Raw genomic sequence first — 16,497 nt, forward strand, 5'->3', positions numbered from 1 at the left:
GTTGTATGTAGATGATATATTGATAGTTGGCCCGAACATCAACAAGATATCTAAGCTGAAGAAAGACTTGAGTGAGTCCTTTAAGATGAAGGATTTAGGTCAAGTAAAGCAAATACTTGGGATGCGGATCACTCGTGACAGTAAGAGTGGAAAGTTGTGGCTTTCTCAAAAAAGCTACATTGAGAAGGTGTTGAAGAGATTCAACATGGATCAATCAAAGCCACTTAGTTGTCCGCTTGGTGGATAGTTCTTCATGACCAAAGAGATGTGTCCAAAGGGTGAGCATGAGCAGTGTCAGATAGAAAAGATTCCTTATGCATCCACAGTGGATAGCTTGATGTAAGCAATGGTGAGTACAAGACCGGATATTGCTTTTGCCGTTGGTGTTGTAAGCCGATTTCTATCAAATCCGAGTAAGGAGCATTGGGAAGGTATTAAGTGGATATTGAGATATCTCAAGGGCATTTCCAAATTGTGTTTGTGTTTTGGTGAAAGTAAGCCCTTACTTGAAGGCTACACTGATGCAGATATGGCAGATGATGTTGACTTGATGAAGTCTACCTCCGGTTATCTGGTTACTTTTGCAGGGGGAGCAGTCTCTTGGCAATCTAAGTTTCAAAAGTGTGTTGCTCTCTCCACTATAGAAGCCGAGTATATTGCAGCCACTGAGTGTTGCAAAGATATGCTATGGATGAAGAGGTTCTTCGATGAACTAGGGCTAAAGCAAAAATAGTTTGTAGTTCTATGTGACAGTCAGAGCGCCATCCATTTGAGCAAGAATCCGAGTTTTCATTGAAGATCCAAACACATACATGTGCGTTATCATTCGATTAGAGAAGTACTCGAAGACAAACATTTGTATATTGAGAAGATTCATACCGACAAGAACGGGTCGGATATGATGACCAAAGTCTTACCGAAAGGTAAGTTTGAGATATTTGTTGTATTACCGCTGGAATGGTAGCACACTCCTCCTGTTGATTTGGAAATTGCATGGAGGTATCCACCCTCGTTGTTCGGGAGGGGGAGATTGTTGGAGTTATCCCTCACATGAGGAAGAAGGAGAAATCAGCAATGTTTGCTTGAAGAGGTCTAAGTGCGCCCGCTTAGATTAGTCTAAGACCAAAGGCCTTGGTGAAAACTTGGAAAAGCGAAACAAGTTGTTGGTAGCGTCATTTCGACATTGGCCTTGCCGAGAGCGCACCCGCGCCCATGCCTATAATTGCGGTTTCTAATTCGCTACAGTAACAACGAATTTTGTGTTTGGTATATAAACCTAAAACAAGGTTTTGGAAACACGAGGCAGCCAACACAAGTCAGAGAAAATCCAATTTTGAGAGCAATCAAAATTGAGAGAAAACCCTTGCATCTAGAAAAGTTTATAAGGAGAGAGGAGTGATTTAGTAAGGTGAGAGACTGGAAGGAGTGATTGTAATCTTCCTTCCACTTTATAAAAGGATTAGCTCTTGTGAAAGTAGGCATCATTGGCCGAGCCACGTTATATCTTTGTGTTGTGGTATGCTTGATCTTCTCTTTACATTATTATTTGTTGTTGATAGTTGTTTAGAGAGTTGGGCATGTTAGGTTGGTTGTAGTGGATATTTAGAATTTGTCTGGAGTTGTAGTGTTTCATATTACAAGTTATCTGTGTAGTGGGGATCGATTGGTATCGGGATTAACCCCAACAAATTTATGGGATAACAATCATTTTTTGTTCTAATGTGCAGCTATCATATGGACCTCTTCTCAAAGCTGTTTCAAGGATTGACAACAACAGTTTGAAGGACTCAAACAGGTATAAAGTATATACATTCTTGTATATTGAAAGCTGAATTAAGAACAAATTCTAGATTTCATACGACAACCACTTTGCAAAACAGTCTATCTAAAGTCATCAAGCAACAAATTATTGAGGGTCAATATTTGGAGGATAAACATTCATGGCGTGAACTTGAGAATGTCATTGGGACTAGAAGAATTTTGTGACAAGTATCTTTATTAGATTGTTATGTCCAACTTCCGATAGATGAATTAGCTTTGTTTAAACCATCTTCTTGCTCACATTCACAGGACTTCTATAACTTCATGTTGGATGCGGACAACGATCCTGTTGATGGTACAACCGGTAAAGGCATCAATATTACTAGATACATACTGTAGGGGCGATATCCTCATAGGGCATCGCTTTTCGCGTGGAGCATAAGCTTAACCGAAGATATCGACCTCAAGGCGGACACGAAACGGCGCCTCTAGCGAGCGGGCACTCATAGATTAATCAAAGGCGACCTCAAGACCGACTGCGAGTAGCTCGAGTAGGTGGTGCGAACGAAGAACATCTCGATCACGAACACTTCATGCCGGATATAGAGAGCGGCGGATAGAAACACATCCCACCTGGGGTAATGATTGCCAATATCTTAGTGGTAATCTCAACACCGGGAAATAGGGACTACCGCATCTACCCCCAATCATAACAGATCCAACCCAACACTCATCCGCGATCTCCACCCTACATTTGTACAAAAGAATACGCGTGTCGAAGGATCTCCTCTCTCAAAACTCTATAAATACCACCCTCTTTGGAACTTCGTCGGACTGATTCTTCTCTCCCGGAAAAGGAAAAAGCGAGAGAGAGATCGTAGGCGGTTAAGCTCCGCGGCGACCTCGGTCACATCAAAAATCCTAACCCCTTCCCGTTCATCCTAGTAGTAATTAGGAGAAAACCAAACCGCTCCTTTACATTGGCGCCGTCTGTGGTTTCGATTACTGGAGAACCACTTGAGATCATCTCTAATTCTCCAGCCCACGAAGCATGGTTAGCATAGAAGCACAAGTTCAGAACCTTGCTCACCAGTTGGGAGTAACGAATGAGAGCATTTCCTTGCTTTCGGGGAGGAAAATGCTACGTTCTGGCTTTCGGGTGGATAGTTATCGGCAACAACAAGTCGGAAGCGGGTGAACACGACATCAATGGCGTTAATCGGCCGGCTTAACGAGTTGTCCCAAAGGATTGGCGGACCTCTGAAGAAGGACTTCGACCGCAGTTGTACACAAGATGCTTAAGGCGTATCGCGCATCTCCGTTCACCGAGAGGTCCTCGGCAAATCCTCTCCCGCGACTTCATCCGATACGCTTTCCCATATACGGCGGCATTTTGCCCGGTCGACATATCTGGCTCGCTATATTCAAAGTCGGCACTTTACGGCTCACGAGTTTGATTATCTCCGCTGCGCAGATTATTTCCGGCCCGACCTCAAGGATGGCTCTCGATAGTTCTTTTCAGCAGAGTCGATTCTATCAACACGCCCGGCGACTTCTTGATTTGTTCGCCCGGCCGATCGTCCGCAAATGGCGGAAGAAGGCGGATCTTGATTCTCTGTTTCAATTATCTTTCAGGGGCGAAACCATTCGTGAATTCCTAGGGCGGTTCAAGGCGAGCTGGCGTGCATGGAAAGTGGCTTGAAAGAATCTTCGCCACAGCGGCTTTTTTTCTAATGCTTGCGAGTCTTGAAAGCGGTGACCTTGCTAGGTCGTTGATGAAGAACGCCAGAGACAACTTTGTCCGAGCTCTGCGCTTCGTGTCGACAAATACATCAAGTTGCGGAAACCTTAAAACTTCATGGTTTAGCGAGAGGCCGAGAATTCGCCGAAGTCTCGGATCGTTCCCCCGGGGCAAAGCGGCGGTCGGTGCCCGGCGGCTTCGTGCCGCGATCGGATAATAGCGAGAGAGTTTCTTTGTCACGACCGCGTTCTCGATCACATCTTGGATAAGATTAAAGCGGCGCCTCATTTTTCCGCCAACCATCCATCGGGTGACCCGGTCGACTGGCAAGCCTTTTGTGCATTTCATAAAGCAAAGTGCCATGAAGCCGATGCATCTTTGGGGGCTCAAGCATTATCTCCAAGACACGGTGGAAATTTGGTTATATCAAACACTACATTAGCATTCGATGGCGACTGCGTCACAAGTTCTTTGGCTTCGTCGTGTAATGCGTGATCGATCTCCTCCCCACCGTCACGCCAAAGGGATACGGGCTCGTCCTCCGCGGTCGAGGGGCGCTCGTCGTGGCGTTCGCCCGGCGAAAGGCGGCCTTTCGTCGATCGTGACAATGCTCGCACTATTCATGTGATTACCTTTCGGACGATTCGTGACCTCTTCAGAGAAAAAGGCGCCGGGTTGGGCTCTTCGGGGAAGTCTATCATTTTACTTCCGCAGGCAGCTCCGCCCAGCGTGGTTCAGTCGCGGCAGCGGCGATATCACTTTCCGCGGAGGCCGACTTAAGCAAAGTTTGCCTTCCTCATAATGGCGCGTTGGTCGTTCATGTCAAAAAATCGGCCCCAGACGGTCAAAGCGTCTGATCGACCACTGGCGGTTTCTGTGACATCTATTTTACCCACACTATGCAAGAGATGAACCTCCCCAAATCCGTTCGTTGACCCAATCGCCCCCACTACGGGTTCAATGGCTCGAGCCGACCCCATTGGTGACATTATCTTACGATATCGGTGGGATCTCGAGAGGATAAGATTACTGTAATACTTTCGGTTCTGCGTTCACCGGACTGACAAATTAAGCCATACAATACCATCCTCGGACGGTATTTGGATTCATCGGATGCAAAAGTACCGTCCACTTTACATCAAGTTCTCCGTTTCCCGGACCTCGAGGCATGATGGAGCTTGAAGCAATCAACTTAGGCGTACCATTGCAACCGAGGTCAATCAGCGAATGCTTTTCGTGAATTGCTTCCCACCATCACGGGAGCCCTCCATTACCACAATAGCACGAGACTTAGTCGCGAGAAGTCCACCCGGCTGCCAAGCGAGCGGCGGGGGCTCTTCAAGCGAAGTTCTCTCGATGCGATACCGCTTTTCGCTCCCGAGTCCTCGATGCGCCAGTATGGACTTCGACATCGAACCAGCGTCGGTACCTTTGTCGATTACCTTTGTCGGTTAAAGTTTGGAGATCGTCCCGGCTCATATCAAGCCGCCCACAATTGTCGGCCGCCGAGCCGCTCCATCAATGTGCTTGCAGCGGGGCCCCTCGGTCGTGGATACCCACGGCGGCGTTGCGAGAAGATCGCTCCACATTCGGTGACCCGGTCAGTCGTCCCACGAGTGCTTTCGGATCTCCTCCGATGGCGAGTTGTTAAGCAATGTTTAAGCATCGGTGTAAAGCCTCGGTAAAAAAAAAAAGTGAATCTTGGCACGAAGGCGACCCCAAGTTTGTGTATGTAGGGGGGCTAACCTCGACCCCACTTTCGGATCACAACTTGTAAATTTCTTATCTATGAATAAAGATGTTTTGCTTTGTGCATTATATCGATGTGCGGAATCGATCCTAACCGCATGCCACAAATTAAATGTGAACCCCGATGCCGGACCGGTTCGACAAGCGACCGCCGTCGACTATCCCCTGCGCTTTCAAAAGCCATCAATGGCGAGGTCGAAAAACTCAAACAAAGTCGGTTTCATCGAAGGTAGACTACCCGAGTGGATTGCCAACATTGTCGCCGTCCCCAAAAGAATGGCCGCGGTTAAACGTATGTGTCGATTTCACAAATGTCAATCGGGCCGCCTAAAGATAGCTTTCCGCGCCGCATTGACCGGTGATTCGACCAAACTGTGGTCACGAACTCCTCTCCTTTATGGATCGTCGATTGGGTACAACCAAATCCCGCTTTCGCCGGCGAAGATCAAGAAAACCGTTCATCGGAACAAAGGGATCTATTGTTACTGGCGTCCTCCGTTCGATTCGACGAAGAAGCTGGAATACGATACAGCGCCTAGTCGCGGACATGTTCAAAGACATGTTAGGCGACACCATGGAGGTCTACATTGGCGACATGGTGGTCAAAGCAAAAATTTGGTGATCACCTCACCCGCTTAGAACAAAGCGTTCTCGGACTTCGCCCGTGCGGGCATGAAGTTGAACCCGAAAAATGCCTCTTGGGGGCGTCCTCCGCAAGTTTTTAGGGTATCGGTGTCGCGGCGTGGGATCGAAGCCAATCGACCCGGATCCGGCGTTCTTGGATATGCCGATCCCGCACAAAAAGCGAATCTGAGAAGTTGTCGGGGAATGGTCGGCGGCTTAACGGTTCATATCAAAGGGCCTCCGGATAAGTGTAGACCGTTCCTACGGCTCCTCAAAAAGGCGAGCCGTTCTCATGGAAGCGATCAATGTCATCATGCATTAGCTACTCTCAAAAGTATCTCACCCGCCTCGTCTTAGCCAAGCCGATTACATGGAGACTTTGGGGCTTTATCGGCCATTATCGATTTAGCCGTATTTCGGTTCTCTTTAAAGAGGAGAACAATTGAGGAGAAGCCGATCTACTTCACGAGTAAAGACACTCCGCCCGACCCGAAAAGAACTACTCCTTCTGGAGCGAGCGTACTTTCGCTTTGTTGTATTCGCCGCGGAAATTCAGACCGTACTTTCAAGCACATCAATCAAAGTTCTCACCGACCTTCCATTGAAGAAAGTCCTTCATAAAGAAAACAAGACTACTCGAATGGCGGTTTGGGCGAAGAACTTCGGAGAACACCACATCGAGTTAGTCCCCGCACTTCTCGAGAAAGGTCGGTCGTTCTTTGATTTCCTCATGATTTCGGTCGAAGACCCCGATTGGGACAAAAGCGGAGCTCCCAAAACGCATAAGCGCGAGTCAAATCACCACTGGTCTCTCTTTGTGGATGGTTCGAGTAACCTCGGTGGAGGCGGCATCGGTCGTCTTAGTTTCCCCGGCGGAAATATGATTGAAAAGTCGGTTAAGCATTGACTTTGCCACTTCCAACAATGAGGCGGAGTCTGAAGCACTAATTAGGGGACTAAGGATGGTATTTGCGGCTTCGGTTGTCGAAGAGCTCAAGTCTTTAGTGACTTCATGGCGGTGGATTCGCCCGGGTTGCAAAAAGTACACTACCCGAAGGTAACCTTTCAAAGTATCTTGGTCGTTCATCGGTTATTGCCTTCTTTTAAGCGGTACATATACATCATTTCTTGCGTGGGGAGAACGCGCATGCGCTTGACGGTTTAGCTTATTTGGCTACCCGGACCGAGTTGCGTTCCCGACAAGTTCTCATTGGGGTAGTCGATCGACCCGGCATACCAAATCGACCATACCTTGATGATAAAGCGACCTATTTCCTCTCTCGCCCGGTCGGTTAGGCCAATCATGGATGCAACCCATCATCGATTATATCCGGTACCGCGGGCGGCTCCACGAGGGCGTACCAAGCCGGCGAGTCTCTTATCAAGCTTCGGCGTTATTGTTTAGTCAAAACAAGTTATTCCGGAAATCGGTGGCCCACACCCTCGATGCATTACCCGAGCGGGGTCAATTAATTTTTGCGAAAAATCCCGAAGGAGAATGTGGAAATCGCCCGTGACGCTCGTTAGCTCACAAGGCCATCTCTCCGAGGATATTTCGGCCCCGGATGCGGTCGATGCTAAAGCATCGTCCTCAAATGTCTCAAATGCCAAGCGTTGACCCTGATATCATCATCGACCTGCTTCATGGCCCGATCGGCATAAGCGAGCGGTGGCCATTTCACATGTGGGGCATGGACATTATGGGACCATTCATCCGAGAATCGCGGCTTCCGCTTTGTCCTAAACGCCACCGACTACTTCACCAAGTGGGTCGAGGCCATTCCCCGCGCTACCGTCAAAGAGTCCATGTGTCATGACTTCATCACGGACTCATATTATCACCAGATTTGGGTTACCACATACAGCGGTAATGGACAATGGGCCTCGATTCAAAGGCGAAAAGTCAAAGAGTTCCTAGCCAAGTGGAAGATCATTCATCGTTCTCTACTCCGCGATGCGCTCGAGTAATGGTCAAGCGAAGCCGATAACAAAGCTATCTTGGAAAATTTGAAGAAAAAGATTGAGAAGAATAAGAGCCCGATGGCCAAATCGGTTGGAAAACATTCTATGGGCTCGCGCCCTGGCTATTTCGCTCGATGCCGTGATTAAGCCATTCTCCTTATGTTATGGCGCGAAGCCGTAATTCCCGCGGCCGACCGTCACTACAACTTCGATCGGAACTTGTCGAATCGGGGCATAACGACTCCGTGTTATCGCGAGGCGTCGACTTCTTTGGAGAAAAGGGAAGCGGGACTTAGCCGCCCGTCGAGTAAGCCTCTTATCGGCAAACTCGAAGAACTCCTGACAAAAGCGAGTTCATCCTAGGTCTTTTCAACTGGTGACCTAGTGCTCAAAAAGGCGGGGGCGACTCCAAGTTAGCACCCACATGGGAAGGCCCCTACATAGTGTGGCGGCGTCGTTGGCAATGGAGCATCTTGGATAAGAACCCGAGAGGGGAAGATGTTGCCTCGACCTTGGAATACTTATCTTGAAAAAATTTTTATCGGTGGCGCCATTCATGTTGTAAATCTTTTGTTTTCATTAATGTAAAGACAAGTTTTTGTCTTTGGTGATACTATCTACTCGGTTAGTTGTATTGGTACATTTCGCGGGCTACATAGCCTCTCGATTCTTGTTACGTCGAGGACCTATATTTCTAGGATCGACTACGAGAGCGGCTCTCACATAGCCTCTCGATTCTTGTTGCGTCGGGGACTATTTCCGGGGGCTACAGCTCGCGGGCATAGCCTCTCCAATTCTTATTCGTCGAGGACCTATATTTCTAGGATCGACTACCGCGAGCGGCTCTCGGTGGCGGATTCTCGAGGAGCTCACGGGGGGCTACATAGCCTCTCAATTCTTGTTCGTCGGGGACCTATATTTCTAGGATCGACTACGAAGCAGCTCTCGGTGGCGGGGCGGCTCTCGGGGAGCTCACGGGCTACATAGCCTCTCAATTCTTGTTACGTCGAGGACCTATATTTCTAGGAGGATCGACTACCGCGAAGCTCTATTCGTCGCGTATATTGCTAGGATGACTCGGGGGAGCTCACGGGCTACATAGCCTCTCAATTCTTGTTTCGTCGAGGGACCTATATTTCTAGGATCGACTACGACGAGCGCTCTCCATTGAGCACCACGACTCTCACGAAGCTCTCGGCTACATAGCCTCTACAATTCTTATTACGTCGAGGGCCTATATTTCTAGGATTCGACCATACGAACGCTCTCCTCGAACAAGCGCTCTCCGGGAGCTCACGGGCACCATAACCCATCCGGTTCTGTCCATCAGCGACCTATATTTCTAGGGTTGACTACTTAGCAGGGGCGCGTATTTCTAAGATCAAGATATTAGTTACACACAAACACCGCGGCATGCATACACATCCAAAACAACGTTACATGACAATCGTCATCACAACTACGATCCACCCGTCTCTTTGGGATTACCCGGAAATCGGATCGATGATCATTACAAAAATTCAACAAGTCTTGAGCGCCACTTTTCGTGGAAACCGGTTCGCCCGAATGAAAATGTCGAGCTGCTCGGGCAAGCCTGAAAACACGGCTCTATTGTTTGCTCGTATAAGAGAGAAATGTAAACTACAATCACAACCGACTTTACGAGTCGCGGGGCGATCACCTTATCAATTCGGTAATGGCGTGCTTGTCTTGGGGCTGCGCTAGTGAAGCGATTATGCGAGCCGACCTCGGCATCACCGCGCGCATCGGGCTTTTCTTCCCCGCGTCTCGTTCTCCTCGGTAGCGTCATACTTTTTTCGTCGAGGCGGCATAATCAGCGTATGAGGCCGATTATCGCCTTCTTCGCGCCAGCCGCCACCCGACATTTCTTCGCATAAAGCGTCCACGTGCCCCGTCAATTCCTTTTCGGCTTCGTCAAATCCGTCACCGATCTGGCGTTTCACAGCGATTCGTTACGGTACTTGGTGGACATCACTTCGATTTCTTCTTGTCCACCCCCCACGCATTTCGCATCAACCCGACTCCCGTCGCGGGTTACCACCCGATCTCGAAGCGGCTGCCGCGGCCTCTTTCGGCTTATCATACCCCGCAAGAAGCTGCATGAACATCATTAGAAGAACGGACTCCACGGGAGGTCGGTACAACGATTTAAGCTATCGGGAACTTCACCAACAAAGCGGCCATATCCATCGTCCCGGTAGTGTCCCCATGTCCTCGTCCTCAACTTACGCTTTATCTCCATCTAGCACTGATCCCGAGCAGGCGCTAGTCGCTATGGGGGCCAGTGGAAGCTTCTGATCCGGCGTTTCACCATCCGCTTCTTCCCGTCTTTCCGGTAGTAGAATTAAGCTCCCCACATCCTTACATGGCGGGGCGAACTCTCTCATGAAGCGGGCGACCTTGCCCTGACTTCGTTTCTTTCGGTCGGCGACCGGTCATTTTCCCCCTTTCGGCGTGGCGACTGAAACAATTCGCCCGGTGGCGACTATCTCTCCTTGCTCGCTTATGACCCCCGTTTCTCCATGACAACCTTCCCTCTTCCCTCGATCGCCATGAACATGAGGCTCAAACTCCATTTCCTCCATTGATGGGGGCGTTTCTCTCACAAGCGCCGCGACATCTAGCCATCTTACCCTAGCGGCAAAGTTGCGGCGGCAAAGTTAATACTTACTCTAGGTATTTCTCAAACTGAATAACACGCGATAGAAGAAGCCACATACGATGAACAAGCGGTGACGAGAAAAGCCACGGTCAAAGAGCGAGCAGCGATGAGGAAGGAAAGCTTAAGGCGAAACAATGGCAGAACCTCTTGATGATATAATGCGGCGGTTTATATTCCTTAGGAAGCGTCTTTTCCTAAGTGCCTCATTATCACCTTGAGGCGTAAGCGCCATCTGCCCGCCATCATTATGTCCCATGAACGCTTCGTCTCCTACCGCGTGTCGCATAGCGGAGCGGAACAACTGCGCGGTTGGCGGCGAATCGAGCAATTCGAGGCGCATCTCGAGCGGACTCGGTGATCGATGCTCCGCGTTAGCGGCGTCGCGCTTCGCAATCTCAAGCACTCAACAACAGGGGGCGGCTCCCCATTTTACCAATCATAAGTAAGGAGGTCGTCACCACAATGGGCCTACCACGTTCCATTCTAAGCCGTGTCATCCTACATCACTATGAGTGGGCAGACGACTCAGACATACACACAACACAACTATTTACCATCGCATATAAACAAGGGTAAATCTGGTTTAATAGCTTTATCATACAGCTCAGTGTTGAGCCGAGTTGCTGAGATTACTCAGGAAATCCAACCCGGCCCCACACGAGTTCGTCACATTCGGCTACCCCGAATCAGCAAGAAACACCTACTTGTTCAGGATTACAGTACACAAACATAAGAAAGGCGAACTGCCCAGGTTACCCCAGGAAACCAGTTCTATTGTATCACAGCATATAAGCTGATAAACAGACAAAGAACAAATTTTACAACTCGTCATCTCCCGCCACATTAACTACTCCTCCACGCTCAAACGCTTCATCGACCTCAGCCTCTCTCCCGTCCACAATGATCGCTATGCCATCCAACTCTAAGCTCATCATCGCGCATCGGGTGCTTCAATTTCGAGCAACCCGGCTTACGGCGCGGCTCCACGGAAGAGGCAATCGCCACCCGGCATCCCACGGAACCTCCTCCACCGAGGGGCGGGGCCGCCGGTGGTGTTCCTTCTTCAAGGCATTATAGTAGTCGCCTCTCGGTTCAGCGAAGTCTGCGTCCGGCGATGTCATAGGCACGATTAAGCGTCTGAGCAACCTTCTTGCGGTCGCAAAGGCGTGCTTTCGTTCAACCTTCGATTTCCGGTATTTCGCACATTATCTTCATTATCCTCCTCTAGCTTTTGCCTCGGCTCTTCCGGCAGGTATCTTTCAACATCTTGGCGAGTCAACGCTTCATGGGCTCTCTTCAAAGTCTTCCGGTTCCTCGCTCCATCTGCGAGGCGTCCGAACATTTTTCAACTCCACCCCGAACGGCACCATTTCCACTATCGATTTAGCGGTAGGCGATCTCTTTCAACCGAAATCCGCTCACCGGTACCGCGAACATACACATGGTTAGCCTGCACAACACAATTTGCATAAGCAAGCAAAGTACCTCGGATGAAGTTATAGACATACCGCGCATTCGCGCGATTTCCATTCGTCTCAAGTTGTCGGCTAACCCCTCTTCTCATCTAGCTCTCTGCGGTTGCCATCGAGCTATTTGTTCTAGCAAACAACCCGCTATCTTCTTTGGATCGGCGGCCCGATTAGCCGTTTCCGCGGTCTTATTTGCGCCCCATTTCGTCGGATAGACAAAATGTCCTTCGGATCGTCGAAGAGCGCCACGCTTTTCGATTCGCCTTCATTGGAGCCTTGGCCTTCTTCACGGTTGGGATCGCGTCGATCGGCGAGGCGGACCCCATTCCAAAAGTGGCCAAGTCCATGACACGCTTTCGGTCGGGCCCCTTCTGGGCGAGATACCGTGGCCCGGCCGCTCCACCATCGGATCCGCCCCGTGCTAGCACCATCTCCACGAGCATGTCGAGCTACTTTCGCGGCTTCGTCGATCACCTTTCGAGAGGCGTCGCGGGGCCTCCTCTCCGACTGCCCTTTAGCCGCGGCGATCAAAACCCGGCTCCAACTCGGGGGGCCTCCATCGAACCCGATTCGGGCCGATTGCCGATCCTCCGACTCTGAGGATTCCCCCCACAGGCGCCTTGCGCTCCCCCGCACCAGCTGCCTCTCCTCGTGTTATCGGATCGCATGCGGCTTCTCCATCACCCCCGGCGTCGTTCGACTTAGAGCCAGCTCCTTTTGCACCTTCCTCTTCTCCCGGATCGCAGCCCCTCCCTTTTCCTCAAAGAAATGAGCGACCTCGGGCAAGCCGGCTTTTGTTTTTCAGCCACGAGTCGGCCCGGCGAATCTTTCTATCTCCCCACGATCGGTTCGCGCTTCACGAAAAACTCTGCGCCAAAGCAAAACAAAGACTGTTAGAGCGGCTATCAAGCGTTACGAAAAATAACAACGAGAAAAGTATTCCTACCCGCGGATATGTTACAAATCCTAGTTCGCGGTATACACCCGCTCACCGCGGTAATTGCCAACTAGCAACAACGGTCTCTTAGTCGGGCCTCATTGCTTACTCCATCGATCACTGCGAGCAGCGTCGTCATGGTTTGCAAGCTAAAGTTCATGTTCCCCGATCGGCGCGTATCACATAGTGCTCCACTATATCGGATACACCTATGTCATATTATTCCGCTCGCGTTATTGGTCGAACACCTTAAATAATCGCCCGGGTGTTACCCGCAACCGACAGCGAGGCGACTTCAACAAAAGCCAAAAAAGTCGCATACGGTTCGAGAGCGGTATGTGCATCTGGCTCTCGGTGGCCCTCACAGATTATAACTCCACCGTTCGGCGGGTTATACTCCTCACTACGAACATTTTCACTCAGTCGTGGCTCGTATATCTCCAGGTCAGGGACATTAATCCCATACGCTGCCCTCAGCTCGGGGAAAGAGTTAGCAGACGACGGTTCACTCTTCTAGGGGGCACATCGCTTGATGCCGACCTCTCCCCTCGACCTGACGTACTAGCCACGTCATCTCCTGACCGAGATCGGGCGTTACCCCCGCCCATCCTATCTTCTTCTTCTAACTCAACCCCAGCGCCCGACACTTTCGCGATTCTTCATCCTCGTACTCTCCTGACTCAAAGATATCTCGGACCTCCTCCGACCGAGTGTCATCGAATCGGACATTATAACAACCCTTTTCTATCAAAGATTCAGGTTCTAAACCCTATAGCCTTACAATAACCTACTTACTTAAAATAACAGGCGGACGGAGAGAGGAAAGCAAATGGAAATGGGAAGAAAACGGCGTCGGGGAGCACTCACCTGGAAAACCCTAGCTGGCGTTTTTGCGGAAGAAGAAGAAAACACGAAGTAACTTTTTCGTATTCCAAATCTGATTTTGTATAAACCGCCCGTTCAGTTACCAAGGAGTAATCATTACATCCTACGCTATAGCCCGCACACGTGTTCCAAGGCACTGTCCTTTCAGCAGTTCCGCATAACGCGTTGACGCGTTCGCTTCAACCGCTACGATTACATCGCGCGTGCGTAAGATACAACTACCTTTTTCCCGCCCGGTTCACGAGGCCACAATATTCAAAGTGGCTCTACCCGGTCGGTTCATCCACTCTTGTTAAGCTCCGCGGCTCCACCCGCCCGTCCGACTCTTTCTACCGGTAGCGTTTCAACGCTACGCCCCGAGAGGGTCGTCAGGGGCGATATCCTCATAGGCATCGCGCTTTCGCGTGGAGCATAAAGTTTAACCGAAGATATCGACCTCCAAGGCGGACACGAGAACGGCGCCCCTAGCGAGGGCACTCATAGATTAATCAAAGGCGACCTCAAGACCGACTGCGAGTAGCTCGAGTAGGTGGTGCTTAACGAACATCTCACGATCTGAACACTTCGCCGGATATAGAGCGGCGGATAGAAACACATCCCACTGGGGTAATGATTGCCAATATCTTAGTGGTAATCTCAACACCGGAAATAGGGACTACCGCATCTACCCCCAATCATAGCGGATCAACCCAACACTCATCGCGATCTCCACCCTACATTTGTACAAAAGAATACACGTGTCGGAAGGATCTCCTCTCTCAAAACTCTATAAATACCACCCTCTTTTGGAACTACGTCGGACGATTCTTCTCTCCCCGGAAAAGGAAAAGCGAGAGAAGACGTAAGGATTAAGCTCCGCGGCGACCTCGGTCACATCAAAAATCCTAACCCTTCCCGTTCATCCTAGTAGTAATTAGGAGAAAACCAAAACGCTCCTTTACAAGCGGGTACGTTATGACCTGCCTACCCTAATGAATGGGATTATTAGAGAGAAGCTAAAGATAATACCTAGCTACAAATGTTTCGTAAGTTTTTTGTACCTGAATCACCTCAATAACTTTCAAGTATATTTTTAAGTGGATATTGAATGCTAGCCTGTCCTGGTAATGCAGATGGGGAGGGTTTCCCCAGCTCTGGGAGGTGACTTCATGAAACCAAGGATCGAAGAGGTATATAACAGTAATAAATAAACCTCATTTTACATCATATAATTCGATTAAGTACAAAATATGATATAGGAAAGAACAGGACCTTTTGGTCACCTACCACAATTATTTACCACATTATTTACGCTAGGGTGATAAGCTTTATTTTTCACAATTTTTCCATTATTTTCATTATTTAATCTTACCTTTGCTTTTATATAATTATAAGACCAAACTTTCCCAGTCCCTTTCCCGCTGATTACATGTATTTCTCAAAGAAATTATTAATATTTGCTTGATAGCATTCTTCAGGTAGACGAGCTTTTAGCAAAAGGGATAAATGTGACTGTATATAATGGACAGGTATATATGGGTTTTCTGCTGGTAACACGCTTGTGCTCAGAATGCACACATGATGCTAGATTGTAATTTGATGGTTTGAATATTAGTAAGGAACACTTAGAAGTGAAAATGTATGCAGAGTAAAACATTGCCTTGATTCATATGATGAGTGCCTTAATCGGGACATTCCATGAGCTTCGATGGAATTACAATTATCTAAAAAGTTTTAACAATAATAACTTGATAAACACTTAATATTCTTCTCAAGTAAACACGAAGTAATTGTTTCTCTCGACAAACTGATTTAAAGAAGAAATCCTATATTTTACCGTGGCGCATTTCTTTTCTCCGTCACCTAGTACTGTGATGACTGCATATATTCTGATAGGTTGATCTCATATGTTCAACTGCTGGAGCCGAAGCTTGGATCGAAAAGCTCGAGCAAACTTGGCCTTTGACTCCATCTATTACATGTTTGAAATAACTTAACTTTTCCATATTGCCGTGAATATGCCACTAACTGGGTTTAAAAAATTTCAGGTAGGAGCGAGGGATTGAGTACTTTTCTGAGCTTAGATAGAACTCCACTTTACTGCGATGGAGATGAATCAGTCACAAAAGCATTTGTGAAATCATATATACAAGAATCTTTATTTCTATTGGATCTCGGAGCAAGTCATTTTGTAAGTCTCATCGTCATTGAACTTACAATTCTACTTTATTCAATCCAATTTGAGGCTTAAAAAATTAATACTCCACATTTAAACTTGTTCAAGTACCAGTAGATCAGCCATTTGTATCTTTGGAGATAATTGGTGTCACACTCCAAATTTCCAGAAAATTAAAATAGGGAATTATCCGAGATATAATTATCTCAATCGTCACCCTATTCCATTTTTTGAAAACCCAGGATAAAATGAAACCATAATAACCCATTACCAAACACGATATAAAAAAAAAATCAAATTAAAACCGAAAGAACAACTCTTCATTCACAAATAAAAAATATATATATATTAACCCACTCAATTACATCTGTTTCAAATCAAAACTTTCCACTTTAGAAAACTTAAACCAGTAAAACTCCAAAAGCGAATCCAAATCAAACGTCGACATCCACTGCTTTCAACCATCTATGTTTCCATTAACACACATACGTTACAAAAGAAAGCAAACATGGGTCAACAAATTGAATTTGC

At 48.2% G+C, this 16,497-nt stretch overlaps 1 pseudogene; it reads left to right on the forward strand.

The window, feature by feature from the left end:
* LOC147482523 (serine carboxypeptidase-like 51) overlaps positions 1-15,985 on the forward strand; it is a 118,228-nt pseudogene extending 102,243 nt beyond the window's left edge.
* Positions 15,986-16,497: the final 512 nt, after the last annotated feature.

This window comes from Coptis chinensis, chromosome 8 (genome assembly GCF_015680905.1).
Source record: "Coptis chinensis isolate HL-2020 chromosome 8, ASM1568090v1, whole genome shotgun sequence".
Classification (NCBI taxonomy): Eukaryota; Viridiplantae; Streptophyta; class Magnoliopsida; order Ranunculales; family Ranunculaceae; genus Coptis; species Coptis chinensis.